The sequence below is a fragment of the Palaemon carinicauda genome, chromosome 39 (assembly GCF_036898095.1).
Source record: "Palaemon carinicauda isolate YSFRI2023 chromosome 39, ASM3689809v2, whole genome shotgun sequence".
NCBI classification, from domain to species: Eukaryota; Metazoa; Arthropoda; class Malacostraca; order Decapoda; family Palaemonidae; genus Palaemon; species Palaemon carinicauda.
This window is the reverse complement of record NC_090763.1, coordinates 53,738,232-53,754,665: the sequence shown is the minus strand read 5'-3', so window position 1 is coordinate 53,754,665 and position 16,434 is coordinate 53,738,232. Positions and strand designations below refer to the sequence as shown.

At 43.0% G+C, this 16,434-nt stretch overlaps 1 protein-coding gene across 2 annotated transcripts in view; it reads left to right on the top strand.

Moving 5' to 3' along the window:
• The first annotated feature begins 1,496 nt into the window (after window positions 1–1,496).
• LOC137631192 (uncharacterized) overlaps window positions 1,497–16,434 on the top strand; it is a 71,265-nt gene continuing 56,327 nt past the window's right edge. For both annotated transcript variants that reach the window (XM_068362923.1, XM_068362922.1), the window contains exon 1: window positions 1,497–1,870. The gene's annotated coding sequence lies outside the window, so the exon portion shown is untranslated. The remainder of the gene's footprint in view (window positions 1,871–16,434) is intronic.

Sequence of the window (16,434 nt, the reverse complement as noted above, 5' to 3'; positions counted from 1 at the left end):
GTAATTTGTAAACAATGTAACAGCCAATCGCGGCTGAGAAGATACAGCCAATCAGATGACTGGAATATCCCGCCAAGTGAGAGTTCTTAGGACTTATGAGTTGCTGTTTGAGAAACATGCCCGAATTTCCATCATAATGTTTTCAAACGCTCCTGCTTTAGGGGGACGGACCAGAAGAAATTTTGTTTTTAAGGAAATTATAGATATATTTTCTTCAATATATATAGAAACAGTCCTATATAAGATGTTTAATAATATAATCTATCAGATGAATACATTCTAATTACCAAATAGTTATTTCTATTAACAAAAAAATACGTGTTTATGACGTCATAAGGAGTAGGATGAACTTTAAAGCTTGTCTAAATGACTGATTAATTCTATTTTCTGTTTTGAGTGAGGTATTCTGTAAAAAAATTAACGTGTGGCTGTTATTCGATATTAAAATAAATACTAATAGTTTATCAAGCGTATATGGTGAATAAACTGCAATTCGTAGTTTGTTATATTTCAAATCCAATGTAAGTTATTCGAAATAATAATTGACTGTTTTGATTACGTTAGATATGTGTGTGAAGCTATATTAATCAAAGGGAGATATATTATTATTATTATTATTATTATTACCTAAGCCGCAATTATAATTGGACAAGCAGGATCCTATAAGTCCAAGGGCTCCAACAGGCGTAGGAGAAGATGATGATGATTGAGCTTAAATAGTGAAGGAACTGCAAGCATGATGCATGATTTTAATTCGTATTTTGTTTCATTTCAAGTATAATGTAATTATTTGGAAGAATAATAGAATATGTTGGGCATCAGAAGTCAAACAACCATTTCTTATGAAAGAATTCAAATAACATTTTCTATGTAATTGCTGTCCTAACTGTATTCTAGGAGTAAAAACGCAATAAAAGTAATTAAAGTCAATGTTCTTCATCAAATGACAGAATGGACCGAAAGCAATGTCATGGTCTCTTAATTATCATTTCCATCGAGCAGTTACTATCATAATACAATAATAGCTTTGTTTAACAGCTGCTTTGTATCTATCGATATGTCATTGCCAGGTAAAAGTCAAACGTCAACAATACCATCGCTAACATTTGGCAAGTTTCTGAACTTTTGGGAATAATTCTTTTTTAAGATTTGATAGGTATTTTTATTGATGTTAATTATAATCATGTTTTATTGGTATATTTTTATATACTTAAAACTATTTTGCTTTTTCATTTTTAGTAAAATCAGGCAATAAATACGCGAGGCTCTATTTCTTTTTAAACTTTTGGGAGTAATTCTTTTTTAGGATTTGACAGGTATTATTTTATTGATTCTAACTATAATTATGTTTTATTTTTATATTTTTTTATTTACTTAAAACTATTTTGCTTTTTCATTTTAATAAAATCGGGCAATAAATACGCGAGGCTCTATTTCTTTTGTTAAGAACGCACCCGTCGTCCTTTTGTTTACATTCTTTCCACCCGCAGACGACGGTGTTGTTATGGTTGAAAGGGATTACGAGTTACCATCCACAAGTACCTTGTCAGCTAAAACTCTTATTAGTGACGTCAACAAAATCAGAGCTTTATCCTAGTGTTTTCTACGGGACGCTACCATTCTGAAGGCTTTTTCCGGTAATACTACTTTATGGCCAAACATGAATAATTAATGAACATATTGTAGCCTACTTCGAGAAAAATCGATCAAAAGTGACAGTTGTTGCTACTCCAAGTCCACCAATTCATATATTTCACAAAGCTCTTATAAGACACGTTTTTCCAGTGAATGAATCTTCCCTTGATTTTATCAAATTGGGAGAATGACTCGACGACTGGACTTAGACTAGCCTGTTTGTTCCAACTCCAAGGTAGAGTAATATTAACTTACTGTACACGAGGTATATTTTAGGTTTTTTAAACCTATAAATGTTCATTAGTTCAAGACTACTCTTGTAGAATCGGTATTATTGTAGTGTATTACAGGGCAATGTAACCTAGGAAAAAACTACTTTTTGTATCTGTTGTAGGCTGTTCTTTTCCCGTTTATATTATAGTTACGGACGGAAAAAGCTTATTTACTATAAACCAGGTGTTTTCTATAGAAAAATGTCCGTTTTCGTCGAAAATGGCACTTATTTTCACTACTAATAAAAACTTAATTATCAAAAAAATAATAGATAATGGGGTTAGCTTGCACAACTCAGCATGTACCGCTTGCCAGTACATAGAAGTTTGATGTTTTTCTTTTTCTGTAATTGAAGCAAGCTGTAGGCAGAGCAAATCCATTAGATTTTTAAAAAAAAATATATCCCCGCTTTTAGACGATTTAACAGGTTTTCAGTTTATTTGCTGTTAAAATGAAGGTGTAATTCAGTGAAAGCACATTATTTACAACAGGAAGATATTTTTACTGTTCAAAGTGTTGTTCTGTCCGTAACTATAATTTTACCCTTTGACCTTCTTTACAAACTTTGGAGCTTCTGCAGAACTAGGACTATCGTACAGTATTCCATAACCCACAGAACACAATCTCCAACTTAACTTGAGGAATGGATCTCTACTTTGTCAAACCCCTAATGCTTCCCCTTCTCCTATTCGTCTGCTAGTCCTGAGATACATGATAACTGTATTCTACTGGTACTCCTATTTTATTTGTTCTGCAAAATATCATGTAGACAAAGCATGCATTAAATTTTCCTGAATACCCTAATCTAGGTTAGGGAGCCTTTGTAATTTGTTGGGACAAAACGGTGTAAAATTTTTAAAAATTATGACTGAAAAAAACACATTTTAAAAAGGAAAGAAACAAAGAACACCACCTAACTTAAGGTTCCCCACTTGACCTAACATAAGAGCCGTATCCTTACCTACTTACCTATGGGGGCCTGCGACCCTCCGTAGACTGCCATGTTCTTTGCTTTCCCTAAGACTGAATCTCAACCTTGTGTTTGCTTCCCATCTGGCTTTATTCTTGGCAAGGTAACACAAAATCATAATATTTTGTTAATCATTGAAGTAGCTTTATATTACTGTATTGTATTTCAGACCAAAATAACCAAAAACTTCTTCATAAATAAAATTCTATCCATTCTATTTACTAAGGCACTTCCCCCATTTTTGGGGGTTAGCCGACATCACACAAATGAAAAAAAAGGAACCTTTTCTCTCTCCGCTCCTCCCAGCTTGATGAGGGATTCAGCCGAGTTTGGCTGGTACTGCTATGGTGCCACAGCCCACCCTCCCCCGTTATCCACCGTAAATAAAGCTTCATACGCTGAATCCCCTACTGCTGCTACTTCGGTCACCATGGCAACCGGAGGAAGCAGCAGGGCCTACCAGAACTGCGTCATAATCACTCTCCATTCTTTCCTATTTCTATCACGCTCTCTTGCCTCTCTCATATCTATCCTCCTATCACCCAGAGAACTTTCTTCACTCCATCCGTCCACCCAAACCTTGGCCTTCCTCTTGTACTTCTCCCATCAACTCTTTCATTCATCACCTTTAAGCAGACAGCCACTTTCCATTCTCTCAACATGGCCAAACCACCTAAACACATTCATATCCACTCTAGCTGCTAAATCATTTCTTACACCCATTCTCACCCTCACTATTTTGTTCCCAACCCTATCTAATCAAGATACACCAGCCATACTCCTCAGACACTTCATCTCAAACACATTTAATTTCTGTCGCTTTCATTCCCCACAACCCCAATCCATACATCACATTTGGTACAAATACTTTCTCATACAGAACTCTCTCTATATTCATGCCTAACCCTTTATTCTTTACCACTCCCTTTACTGCCCCCAACACTTTGCGTCCTTCATTCACTCTCTGATGTACATTTGCTTCCACTCTACCATTTGCTGCAACAACCGACCCCAAGTACTGTACTTAAACTGATCTACTTCCTCAAGTAACACTCCATTCAACATGACATTCAAAATTGCACCACCCTCCCTTCTCGTGCATCTTACAACCTTACTTTTACCCACATTAACTCTCAACTTCCTTCTCTTACATGCCCCTCCAAACTGTCACTAATCGACCAAGCATCTCTTCTGAGTCTGCAACCAGTTCAGTGTCATCCTCAAACAACTACGGATTTACCTCCCATTTATGATCACTCTTGTCTATCAGTTTCAATCTTCGGCCAAGTACTCGAGCATTCACCTCTCTCACCACTCCATCAGCAAACAAATTCAACAACTAGGGCGACATCACACATCGCTGTCTCATCCCCACTCTCACTGGAAACCACTTGTTCACTTCATTTCCTATCCTAACACATGCTTTACTACCTTTGTAGAAACTCTTCCCTGCTTGCAACAACCTTCCACCAATTCTATATAACCGCATCACATTCCACATCTATTCCCTATCAACTCTATCTTACGCTTTCTCCAGATCCATAAACGCAACATACACCTCCTTGCCTTTTGCTAAATATTTCTCGCATATCTGCCTAATTGTAAAAATCTGATTCATACATCCCCTACCTCTTCTAAAACCACACTGTACTTAGAAGGTTTCATTCTTTGTTTTATCCTTAATCTTATTAATTAGTACTCTACCATATACTTTTCCAATCACACTCAGTAAACTAATACCCCTTGAATTACAATAAACGCACAAACCCAGTCTACTGGTCTACAACATAAAACATATATTAAACATTCTCACTAACCATTCAAGTACAGTCACACCCCCTTCCTTTAACATCTCAGTTCTCACACCATCCATACTAGGTGCTTTTCCTACTCTCGTTTCATCTAGTATTCTCCTCACTTCCTCTCTTATAATCTCTCTCTCATTTTTATCTCCCATCACTGGCACCTCAACACCTGCAGCAGCAATTACATCTGCCTCCCTATTATCCTCAGCATTCACTAACCTTTCAAAATATTCCCCCCACCTTTTCCTTGCCGCCTCTCTTTTTAACAACCTTCCATTTCCATCCTTCACACTCTCTTCAATTCTCGAACCTCCCTTCCGTACTTTTTTCCAAAACTTCTTAATCTCTTCATATGAACGACCCTATCCCTGACCCCACCACCAGTCAGCCGCCCTCTTTGCCTCAACTATCTTACGTTTTACTTCCACATTTTTCTCTCTATATCTTTCATACTTCTCTACACTATTACTCTGCAACAATTCTTCAAATGCCCTCATTTTCTCTTCCACTTTTATTTTCACTCCATTCCACCATTCACTACTCTTCCTCATGCTGCCCCAACAAACCTCTTGCCACACACATCACTTGCAATCCCAACAAACTTTTCTTTTGCTAACTTCCACTCCTCATCTAAATTACCAGTTTCTCTCACTTTCACTCTGTCATATGCCATTTCTAATCTTTTTTAACATTCACTTTTTACCTCAGGATTTATTCACTTTTCAACCTTCACTACCTCCCTTTTACATCCCCCCCCCACTCCATTCCCCCACTCTCTTGCTACAAATAATTTTCCTTCCACCAAAAAAAGATCAGAAGTACCGTTAGCCATACCCCTAAACATGTGCACGTCTTTCAATCTTCCCAACATTCTTCTATCTATCAACACAAAATCCATTAATGCCCTCTCTACAACTCTTCCAATTGCCACTCTTAGCCATGTATACTTGTTATTATCTTTCTTTTTGGAAAAACTACAACTTTTTAATAGCTCTTGTTCAACATGCATATCTACCAGTCTCTCACCACTCTCATTTTTGCCTGGTACACCATACTTCCCAATGACACCTTCTACCTCTCCTGATTTGACAAATAATAAGAAATTTTCAATATTAAACTTACCCGATAATCATGTAGCTGTCAACTCCGTTGCCCGACAGAATTCTACGGGAGGGATACGCCAGCTATCACTATACTAGAAGGGGGTGTACTCACAAGCGCCACCTGTGGCCAGGTACTACAGTACTTGTTGTTGACGCCACCTCACTTTTTCCTCTGTCGTGCTTCCGGCAAGACGTTCTTGGATACGCTTATGATTTTGGAGTATTGTTCACGGTTTGGTGAAGTATTTCTCTAAAATTTGCAGCTATTCGCTATACTAGAAACTTCTATATTAGCTTAGTTAGCTTTTGGAATTAATTTAATTATGGTGACGAAGAGAGTATGAACTCTCTTTCACCTTTTAAATGGCCGACCCTTCCCTCAGACGGAAGTGTTGGTGTCTAAGAGAGTATAGACTCTCTTTCTTAATTTTGCTTAACAAAAGTTATAGATTTATTTTATCTCTCCGCCTTTTATAGGCCTCTTCGATTAACTTCCTTTTATTATAAAATTATTAAAATTAATTTTTATATATTCGACCTTTCCTAATGGTAGGCGGTCTTTTCTTGTACCGAAGTTAATTAACATTGAGCCCGTCATTTCGGTTTTACCTGTTAACATATTATGCTATTTTTATGTTTTTGAAAGAATTTCTTTGATAGTCTCGTACTGTTTTCAAAGTTGAACTAACGTTTTGTTTTGTCTCTGCAGTTGTTGACGTTTCAGAACGTTCAACTTGCGCTCTATCGTTACGATAGAGAGAGAATTTTCACGGTGTCACGTTGCAGTAAGAGTAACCGTGTCTAGCGTTTTGTTCATTCTTTCTTAACTTAATGGTTTTAATTCTACAAAGGAACTTTTCATTTTGGGAAATATTTTCCTTTAACAATAATATGTTTTAACGATATATATGATTGGGCTCTTCTCTCAGGTTCTAAGTCAAGAGAGAGAGAGAGAGAGAGAGAGAGATAGAGACGGAGGGAGAAAGAGGAGGATAAATGTTTCGTTCAAGCGAGTAACGTTGTTATCGTTTTTGCTCTTCTCCCTAGTCTCTTTAGGGGAAGAAGGTAAACGTTTCTAGAGTTTTTCTTGTTCTCAAGCTTTATGCGGTGAGAGATTTTAAACGTAGTTTATTTGATCTAGTGTTTAGTCTCTTTCCAGCCACTGAATTATTTATCTTTCATTAGATTTTTCTGTTACATTGTAATTCTGTTTTCGCAATTACTAACTTTTGAGAAAGGATAGAATTGCGTGTTTCAGGTACAAACCACTTAAAGTTTCGAGTTCAGTGAAATAAGTGCAAACAGAAAATCAAAAGTGATAAGTGATTAGCGCAAAGTGTGTCAGTGTTGTGCGTGAGGGTACTTCTGTGCGTGCCAGTCGTCCTCCCAGTCCGGGACCTCTTGCAAGCTCCCAAGCCCAGGGGAGAAGCAATGTCGAAGGGCAAAAGGGTTCGGCAGGCCTTGATCGGCGCACAGAAGTATCCTCGGTGGTTGCGGGCGTGTCTTAAGAGACCGTCACTCCCACCCGCAGACGATTGAGCCCTTATTTTGCTCGTCTGCAGAAGAAATTTCGGGGAGAAAACGCTGGTCTCAGGTCTCAAGACCTCTTAAACGTAAAGTCCAGACCTATGCCAGACGTACGAAGTTAGAGTTCAACAACCCGGATGCAGTCATTGGGTTAGCTCTGACTCTCCTCAGTCTCAGGTGACTGCACACCTCCTAAGAGAGGTAAGGCGATGCCACAACAGACCTTATCGTCTGTTGATCCCAAGACGACTTTGCTGCAGTCCATGCAGTCGCAGCTTGGGGTCTTAATGCATGAGTTTCAGGCTGAGAAGGTTACACCTCCTCCTGCGAACGCTCCGCCTCTCCGCAGTCCAGTCTGCCAGGCGTACGAAGTTGAGGTTCCTCAGGCTACCTTACCGCGTTCTGAGTTGCCAGTTACCAGCGGTGTGCAGCAACCTCCGCCTCCTCCTGCGAGAGCTCCGCCTCACCGCAGTCCAGTCTGCCAGGCGTACGAAGTTGAGGTTCCTCAGGCTACCTTACCGCGTTCTGAGTTGCCAGTTACCAGCGTTGTGCAGCAACCTTAACCTTCCTTAAGGCAACCTCAGCAATGGGAGCAGGAGTCTTATGCCTTACTTCCTCCGCTTCCGCTTGCGGTTCCACCAGCGAGGCAACAATCTCTTGAGGTACGACAACCTCTTCCATCAATGAGGCAGCCACCTCAGCACTCGCTGCAGCTTAGGCTAGCTCCTCAGGAACCTCAACTCGCGAGACAAGAACTGCGTTCTGCGCTGCCACTATCTCAACTCTCGCAGCTCACACCTCAGGAACCTTAACTCGTTCCTCAGGAACCTGCTACTGCGCATCCGCAACCCTTACAGCAAGCGCAACTCTTGAGGCAGCAACCTCATGCTATGAGTCAGCCACCTTAACGCATGCATCTGCCACTTTCTCCTCAACTTGAGAAATAACAAATGACAATAATAACACCTCATTACTTTCATAACTTGCATTTGTAATCATCTACATGTATGCCTACACAAACATTATGATAATGGAAGTTATTTGTCTTACTTATATAAAAATATATATGTATTCCTTGCAATATATTTTTAACAATATCGCAAAATATGGCAAAAATATCTTCAAAACAAAAATGAATCATGAGTTATGAATGTAAGGTAAATATTATGTTGATATTAAAACCCCATGCAAGCATGCATGAAGCACTCTAGCGCTGGTCATGGAATTTCTGAGAAATGTTAAACGCCATGCAACACGCTCTGCTTACCTTACAGCATGCTCTACATACAGCATGCTCTGCATACAGCATGCTCTGCATACAACATGCTCTGCATACAGCATGCTCTGCATTCAGCATGCTCTGCATACAACATGCTCTACATACAGCATGCTCTGCATACAACATGCTCTGCATACAGCATGCTCTGCATTCAGCATGCTCTGCATACAACATGCTCTGCATACAGCATGCTCTGCATACAGCATGCTCTACATACAGCATGCTCTGCATACAACATGCTCTGCATACCTTACCGCATGCTTCTCAGTCATACATCTTTGGTTGTTGCCAACTCACTAGACTGTCAAGCAGTTTCATAATGTTGCCTTCTAGTCTGCTGCTTTTGCACCATTGAAACCCTCACTGAGAGAACTTAACTTTTCTCGGATATGGTCCCTGTAGATGAGAAAGTGCTTTTCTCCCTCCTTCTGATATTCCCTTGAGGACTCTGTCATTTGGAGAGGAGCCTTTAGCTGCGTAGCCTCCTATGGACTTTTATTTAAGCATAACATGCTTCCAGGGAAGGTAATGGTTCCACTTCAGTCACTAACCCCGTCTGTTACCACACCTGCTCCCATAGACCTTGAGCTGTGTTGCAAGACATACAGTCCAAGCTTAGTCCTTGTTAAAGGATTTTTTGTTCACGGAGTCAGTGTGTCACTGGGAAGACGGTTCAACAACCAGCAGAAGTGACTTGTTGTGACGCAGTGCGGCAACCTCAGCAACCCGATAAGGAGTTGTCTGTACGACCCAGACAGTCTAGACAGCTTCGGGTTGTCACTGTACTTCCTCGCTTCCCCATGGTTGACAGTTCACAGACTGTGCAGCAGTACCATGATCTTGTGTCCGGCTCCGTCAGACGACTGGCTTTTAAGAGCTCCCACAAGTCGTCGCTGTCTGGAGATTCTCAGATGGACTATGGATCTGACCAAGGAACTGGGCCTCCTGGTCAATTTTGAGGAGTCTCAGCTCATCCCATCCCAGACCATTGTCTCCCTGGGTATGGATCTTCAGAGTCGAGCTTTTCGGGCTTTTCCGTCGGCCCCAAGGATCTTCCAAGCCCTAGAATGCATCCAGAGCATGCTGAGAAGGAACCGATGCTCAGTCAGGTAGTGGATGAGTCTAACAGGGACACTTTCATCGCTGGCCCTGTTCATCGTGTTAGGGAGAATCCACCTCCCCCCCTTCAGTATCATCTAGCTGCTCACTGGATAAAGGACATGACGCTAGAGACGGTCTCAGTTCCTGTTTCCGAAGAGAGGAGGTCTTCTCTCGCGTGGTGTAAGAACAGCTTTCTTCTCAAGGAAGTCTACCTTTGGCTGTTCAGAAACCCGACCGCCGTCTCCTCTCGGACACATCAGACACGGGCTGGGGTGCGACTTTGGACGGACAGGAATGATCGAGAACATGGAATCAGGAGCAAAGGACACTTCACATCAATTGCAGGAGTTGTTGGCGGTTCTTCTGGCCTTGATAAACTTCAAGTCCCTCCAGCTTAACAAAGTGGTGGAGGTGGACTCTGACAACACCACAGCCCTGGCTTACACCTTCAAGCAGGGAGGGACTCTTTCGTGAAGTTGTTCTAGATCGCAAGGGACCTCCTCATCTGGTCTAAAGATCGAAAGCTCACGCTGGTAACGAGGTTCATTCAGGGCGGTATGAATGTCATGGCAGATCACCTCAGCCGGAAGGGTCAGGTCATCCCCACAGAGTGGACCCTTCACAAGAATGTTTGCAGCAGACTTTGGGCCCTGTGGGGTCAGCCAACCATAGATCTGTTCGCTACCTCGATAACCTAGAGACTCCTATTGTATTGTTCTCCGATTCCAGACCCAGCAGCAGTTCACGTGGATGCTTTTCTGCTGGATTGGTTCCATCTCGACCTGTATGCATTCCCGCCGTTCAAGATTGTCAACAGGGTACTTCAGAAGTTCTCCTCTCGCAAAGGGACACGGCTGACGTTGGTTGGCTCCGCTCTGGCCCGCGAGAGAATGGTTCTTAGAGGTACAGTACTGCAATGGCTGGTCGACATTCCCAGGACTCTTCCTCTAGGAGTGAACCTTCTACGTCTACCTCACGTAAAGAAGGTACACCCGAACCTCCACGCTCTTCGTCTGACTGCCTTCAGACTTTCGAAAGACTCTCAAGAGCTAGGGGCTTTTCGAAGGAGGCAGCCAGAGCGATTGCCAAAGCAAGGAGAACATCCACTCTCAGAATCTATCAGTCTCAAGGGGAAGTCTTCCGTAGCTGGTACAAGACCAATGCAGTTTCCTCAACCAGTACCACTGTAACCCAGATTGCTGACTTCCTGTTATATCTAAGGAAAGTAAGATCCCTTTCAGCTCCTACGATCAAGGGTTACAGAAGTATGTTGGCAGCGGTTTTCCGCCACAGAGGCTTGGATCTTTCCACCAACAAAGATCTACAGGACCTCCCTAGGTCTTTTGAGACCTCAAAGGAACGTCGGTTGTCCACTCCAGGCTGGAATCTAGACGTGGTCCTAAGGTTCCTTATGTCATCAAGATTTGAACCTCTCCAATCAGCCTCTTTTTAGGACCTCACATTAAAAACTCTTTTCCTCGTGTGCTTGACAACAGCTAAAAGAGTAAGTGAGATCCACGCCTTCAGCAGGATCATTGTTTTCACATCTGAAACGGCTACATGTTCCTTGCAGCTCGGTTTTTGCTAAACGAGCTTCCTTCACGTCCTTGGCCTAAGTCGTTCGAGATCCCAAGCCTGTCCAACTTGGTGGGGAATGAACTGGAGAGAGTACTTTGCCCAGTTAGAGCTCTTAGGTACTATCTAAAAAGGTCTTAACCTTTACAAGGACAATCAGAAGCCTTATAGTGTGCTATCAAGAAACCTTCTTTTTCAATATTAAACTTACCCGATAATCATGTAGCTGTCAACTCCGTTGCCCGACAGAATTCAATGGAGGGATACGCCAGCTATCACAATACTAGAAGGGGGTGTACTTACCAGCGCCACCTGTGGCCAGGTACTCAAGTACTTCTTGTTGACACCTCCTCAATTATTCCTCTGTCGTGCTTCCGGCAAGACGTTCTGGGATACGCTTATGTTTTTGGAGTATTTTCACGACTTTGGTGAAGTATTTCTCTTTGATTTCGGCTGTCGCTTTACTGGAAACTTCTATATTAGCTTAGTTAGCTTTTGGAATTAATTTGATTAATTATGGTGACGAAGAGAGTATGAACTCTCTTTCACTTTTTAATGGCCGACCCTTCCCTTAGACGGAAGTGTTGGTGTCTAAGAGAGTATAGACTCTCTTTCTTAATTTTGCTTAACAAAAGTTATAGATTTATTTTATATCTCTCCGCCTCTTATAGGCCTCTTCGATTAACTTCCTTTTATTATAAACTTAGTAAAATTAATTTTTATATTTGTTTATATTCGACCTTCCTAATAGTAGGCGGTCTTTTCTTGGTACCGAAGTTAATTAACATTGAGCCCGTCATTTTGGTTTTACCTGTTAACATATTATGCTATTTTAATGTCTTTGAAAGAATTTCTTTGATAGTCTCGTACTGTTTTCAAAGTTGAACTAACGTTTTGTTTTGTCTCTGCAGTTGTTGACATTCAGAACGTTCAACTTGCGCTCTATCGTTACGATAGAGAGAGAATATTCACGGTTTCACGTTGCAGTAAGAGTAACCGTGTCTAGCGTTTTGTTCATTCTTTCTTAACTTAATGGTTTTAATCCTAATAAAGGAACTTTTCATTTTGGGAAATATTTCAGTTTTTTCCTTTAACAATAATATGTTTTAACGATATATATGATTGGGCTCTTCTCTCAGGTTCTAAGTCAAGAGAGAGAGAGAGAGAGAGAGATAGAGACGGAGGGAGAAAGAGGAGGATAAACGTTTCATTCAAGCGAGTAACGTTGTTATCGTTTTTGCTCTTCTCCCTAGTCTCTTTAGGGGAAGAAGGTAAACGTTTCTAGAGTGATCTAGTGTTTAGTCTCTTTCCAGCCACTGAATTATTTATCTTTCATTAGATTTTTCTGTTACATTGTAATTCTGTTTTCGCAATTACTAACTTTTGAGAAAGGATAGAATTGCGTGTTTCAGGTACAAACCACTTAAAGTTTCGAGTTCAGTGAAATAAGTGCAAACAGAAAATCAAAGTGATAAGTGATTAGCGCAAAGTGTGTCAGTGTTGTGCGTGAGGGTACTTCTGTGCGCGCCAGTCGTCCTCCCAGTCCGGGACCTCTTGCAAGCTCCCAAGCCCAGGGGAGAAGCAATGTCGAAGGGCAGAAGGGTTCAGCAGGCCTTGATCGGCGCACAGAAGTATCCTCGGTGGTTGTGGGCGTGTCTTACCGAGACCGTCACTCCCACCCGCAGACGATTGAGCCCTTATTTTGCTCGTCTGCAGAAGAAATTTAGGGGAGAAAACGCTGGTCTCAGGTCTCAAGACCTCTTAAACGTAAAGTCCAGACCTATGCCAGACGTACGAAGTTAGAGTTCAACAACCCGGATGCAGTCATTGGGTTAGCTCTGACTCTCCTCAGTCATCAGTTGAATGCACTCCGCCTAAGAGGAGTAAGGTTCTGCCACAACAGAGCTCGACTGTTAAGGCTTTACCTCAGCCTACTGTAGTTTCTGCCGACCCCAAGTGGACTCTACTACAGTCCATGCAAGCACAGCTTTCGGACTTGATGCGTGAGTGTCGGGCTGAGAGTGTTGCGCCTCCGCCTCCGCCTACACTCCCTCAGCCTGCGCTCGCTCCGCCTGCGCTCGCTCCGCCTGATCGCAGTACCACCTGCCAGGCGTACGATGTTGAGCCACGTTCTGAGTTTGCTGTTCCCAGTGGTGTTCAGCCTCCGCCTTCCTTAAGGCAACCTTTACAATGGGATCAGGAGGATTATACCTCTCTTCCTCCGCCTCCACTTGCTGCTCCACCAGTGATGCAACACTCGGTTGAGGTACAACAACCTCTCCCGTCCATGAGTCAGTCTCCTCAGCTCTCGCTGCAGCGAGCTCAACCCTCCTCAAGGCAAGCACCTCAACACCTTAGCCTTGCGCCTCAGGAGCCTCAACTTGCGAGATTTTTACTGCGTTCTGCGCAGCCACTACCTTTTCGCTCTCAGCTCACACCGCAGGAACCTCAACTCGTTCCTCAGGAACTTGCTACTGCGCATCCGCCAACCACTCAGCAAGCGCAACCCTTGAGTTCAGCCACTCATGCCAGGAGTCAGCCTCCTCCACCCATGCGCCTACCTTCTGCTACTTCCTTTGATCAGCCTTTGCAGACTGAGCCTCAGGTGTTCCCTCAACAGAGTCTTGAAGAGGAAACCACAACTATTGTTGTTCCAGCTCGTTCTGACTCTGCTGTTCAGCATACCTTACCTCCATTTTCAAACCTTATGATAATGGAGGTTATTTGTATTACTTATAAAAATATATTTGTATTCCTGGCAATATATTTTTAACAATATCGCAAAATATGGCAAAAATATGAATCATGAGTTATGAATGTAAGGTATATATTATGTTGATATTAAAACCCCATGCAAGCATGCATAAAGCACTCTAGCACTGGTCATGGAATTTCTGAGAAATGTTAAACGCCATGCACACGCTCTGCTTACCTTACATGCTCTGCTTACAGCATGCTCTGCATACTACATGCTCTGCATACAGCATGCTCTGCATTCAGCATGCTCTGCATACAACATGCTCTACATACAGCATGCTCTGCATACAGCATGCTCTGCATACAACATGCTCTGCATACAGCATGCTCTGCATTCAGCATGCTCTGCATACAACATGCTCTGCATACAGCATGCTCTGCATTCAGCATGCTCTGCATACAACATGCTCTACATACAGCATGCTCTGCATACAGCATACTCTGCATACAACATGCTCTGCATTCCTTACCGCATGCTTCTTTGGTTGTTGCCAACTCACTAGACTGTCAAGCAGTTTCATAACGTTGCCTTCTAGTCTGCTGCTTTTGCACCAGTGAACCCTCACTGAGAGAACTTAGCTTTTCTAGGATATGGTCCCTGTAGATGAGAAAGTTCTTTTCTCCCTCCTTCTGATATTCCCTTGAGGACTCTGTCATTTGGAGGGAGCCTTTAGCTGCATAGCCTCCTATGGACTTTTATTTAAGCATAACATGCTTCCAGGGAAGGTAATGGTTCCACTTCAGTCGCTAATCCCGTCTGTTACCACACCTGCTCCCATAGACCTTGAGCTGTGTTACAAGACATGCAGTCCAAGCTTAGTCCTTGTTAGAGGATTTTTTTGTTTACGGAGTCAATGTGTCACGGGGAAGACGTTCAACAACCAACAGAAGTGACTTGTTGTGACGCAGTGCGGCAACCTCAGCAACCCGATAAGGAGTTTGTCTGTACGACCCAGACAGTCTAGACAGATTCGGGTTGTCACTGTACTTCCTCGCTTGCCCATGATTGACAGTTCACAGACTGTGCAGCAGTACCATGATCTTGTGTCCGGCTCCGTCAGACGACTGGCTTTTAAGAGCTCCCACAAGTCGTCGCTGTCTGGAGATTTTCAAATGGACTTTGGATCTGACCAAGGAACTGGGCCTCCTGGTCAATTTTGAGGAGTCTCAGCTCGTCCCATCCCAGACCATTGTCTCCTTGGGTATGGATCTTCAGAGTCGAGCTTTTCGGACTTTTCCGTCGGCCCCAAGGATCTTCCAAGCCCTAGAATGCATCCAGAGCATGCTGAGAAGGAACCGATGCTCAGTCAGGTAGTGGATGAGTCTAACAGGGACACTTTCATCGCTGGCCCTGTTCATCGTGTTAGGGAGACTCCACCTCCCCCCCCCCTTCAGTATCATCTAGCTGCTCTCTGGATAAAGGACATGACGCTAGAGACGGTCTCAGTTCCTGTTTCCGAAGAGAGGAGGTCTTCTCTCGCGTGGTGTAAGAACAGCTTTCTTCTCAAGGAAGTCTACCTTTGGCTGTTCAGAAACACGACCGCCGTCTCCTCTCGGACGCATCAGACACGGGCTGGGGTGCGACTTTGGACGGACAAGAATGCTCGGGAACATGGAATCAGGAGCAAAGGACACTTCACATCAATTGCAAGGAGTTGTTGGCGGTTATTCTGGCCTTGATAAACTTCAAGTCCCTCCAGCTTAACAAGGTGGTGGAGGTGGACTCTGACAACACCACAGCCCTGGCTTACATCTTCAAGCAGGGAGGGACTCTTTCGTGGAAGTTGTTCTAGATCGCAAGGGACCTACTCATCTGGTCTAAAGATCGAAAGCTAACTGGTAACGAGGTTCATTCAGGGCGGTATGAATGTCATGGCAGATCACCTCAGACGGAAGGGTCAGGTCATCCCCACAGAGTGGACCCTTCTCAAGAATGTTTGCAGCAGACTTTGGGCCCTGTGGGGTCAGCCAACCATAGATCTGTTCACTACCTCGATAACCTAGAGACTCCTGTTGTATTGTTCTCCGATTCCAGACCCAGCAGCAGTTCACGTGGATGCTTTTCTGCTGGATTGGTTCCATCTCGACCTGTATGCATTCCCGCCGTTCAAGATTGTCAACAGGGTACTTCAGAAGTTCTCCTCTCACAAAGGGACACGGCTGACGTTGGTTGGCTCCGCTCTGGCCCGCGAGAGAATGGTTCTTAGAGGTACTGCAATGGCTGGTCGACATTCCCAGGACTCTTCCTCTAAGAGTGAACCTTCTAAGTCTACATCACGTAAAGAAGGTACACCCAATCCTCCACGCTCTTCGTCTGACTGCCTTCAGACTTTCGAAAGACTCTCAAGAGCTAGGGGCTTTTCGAAGGAGGCAGCCAGAGCGATTGCCAAAGCAAGGAGAACATCCACT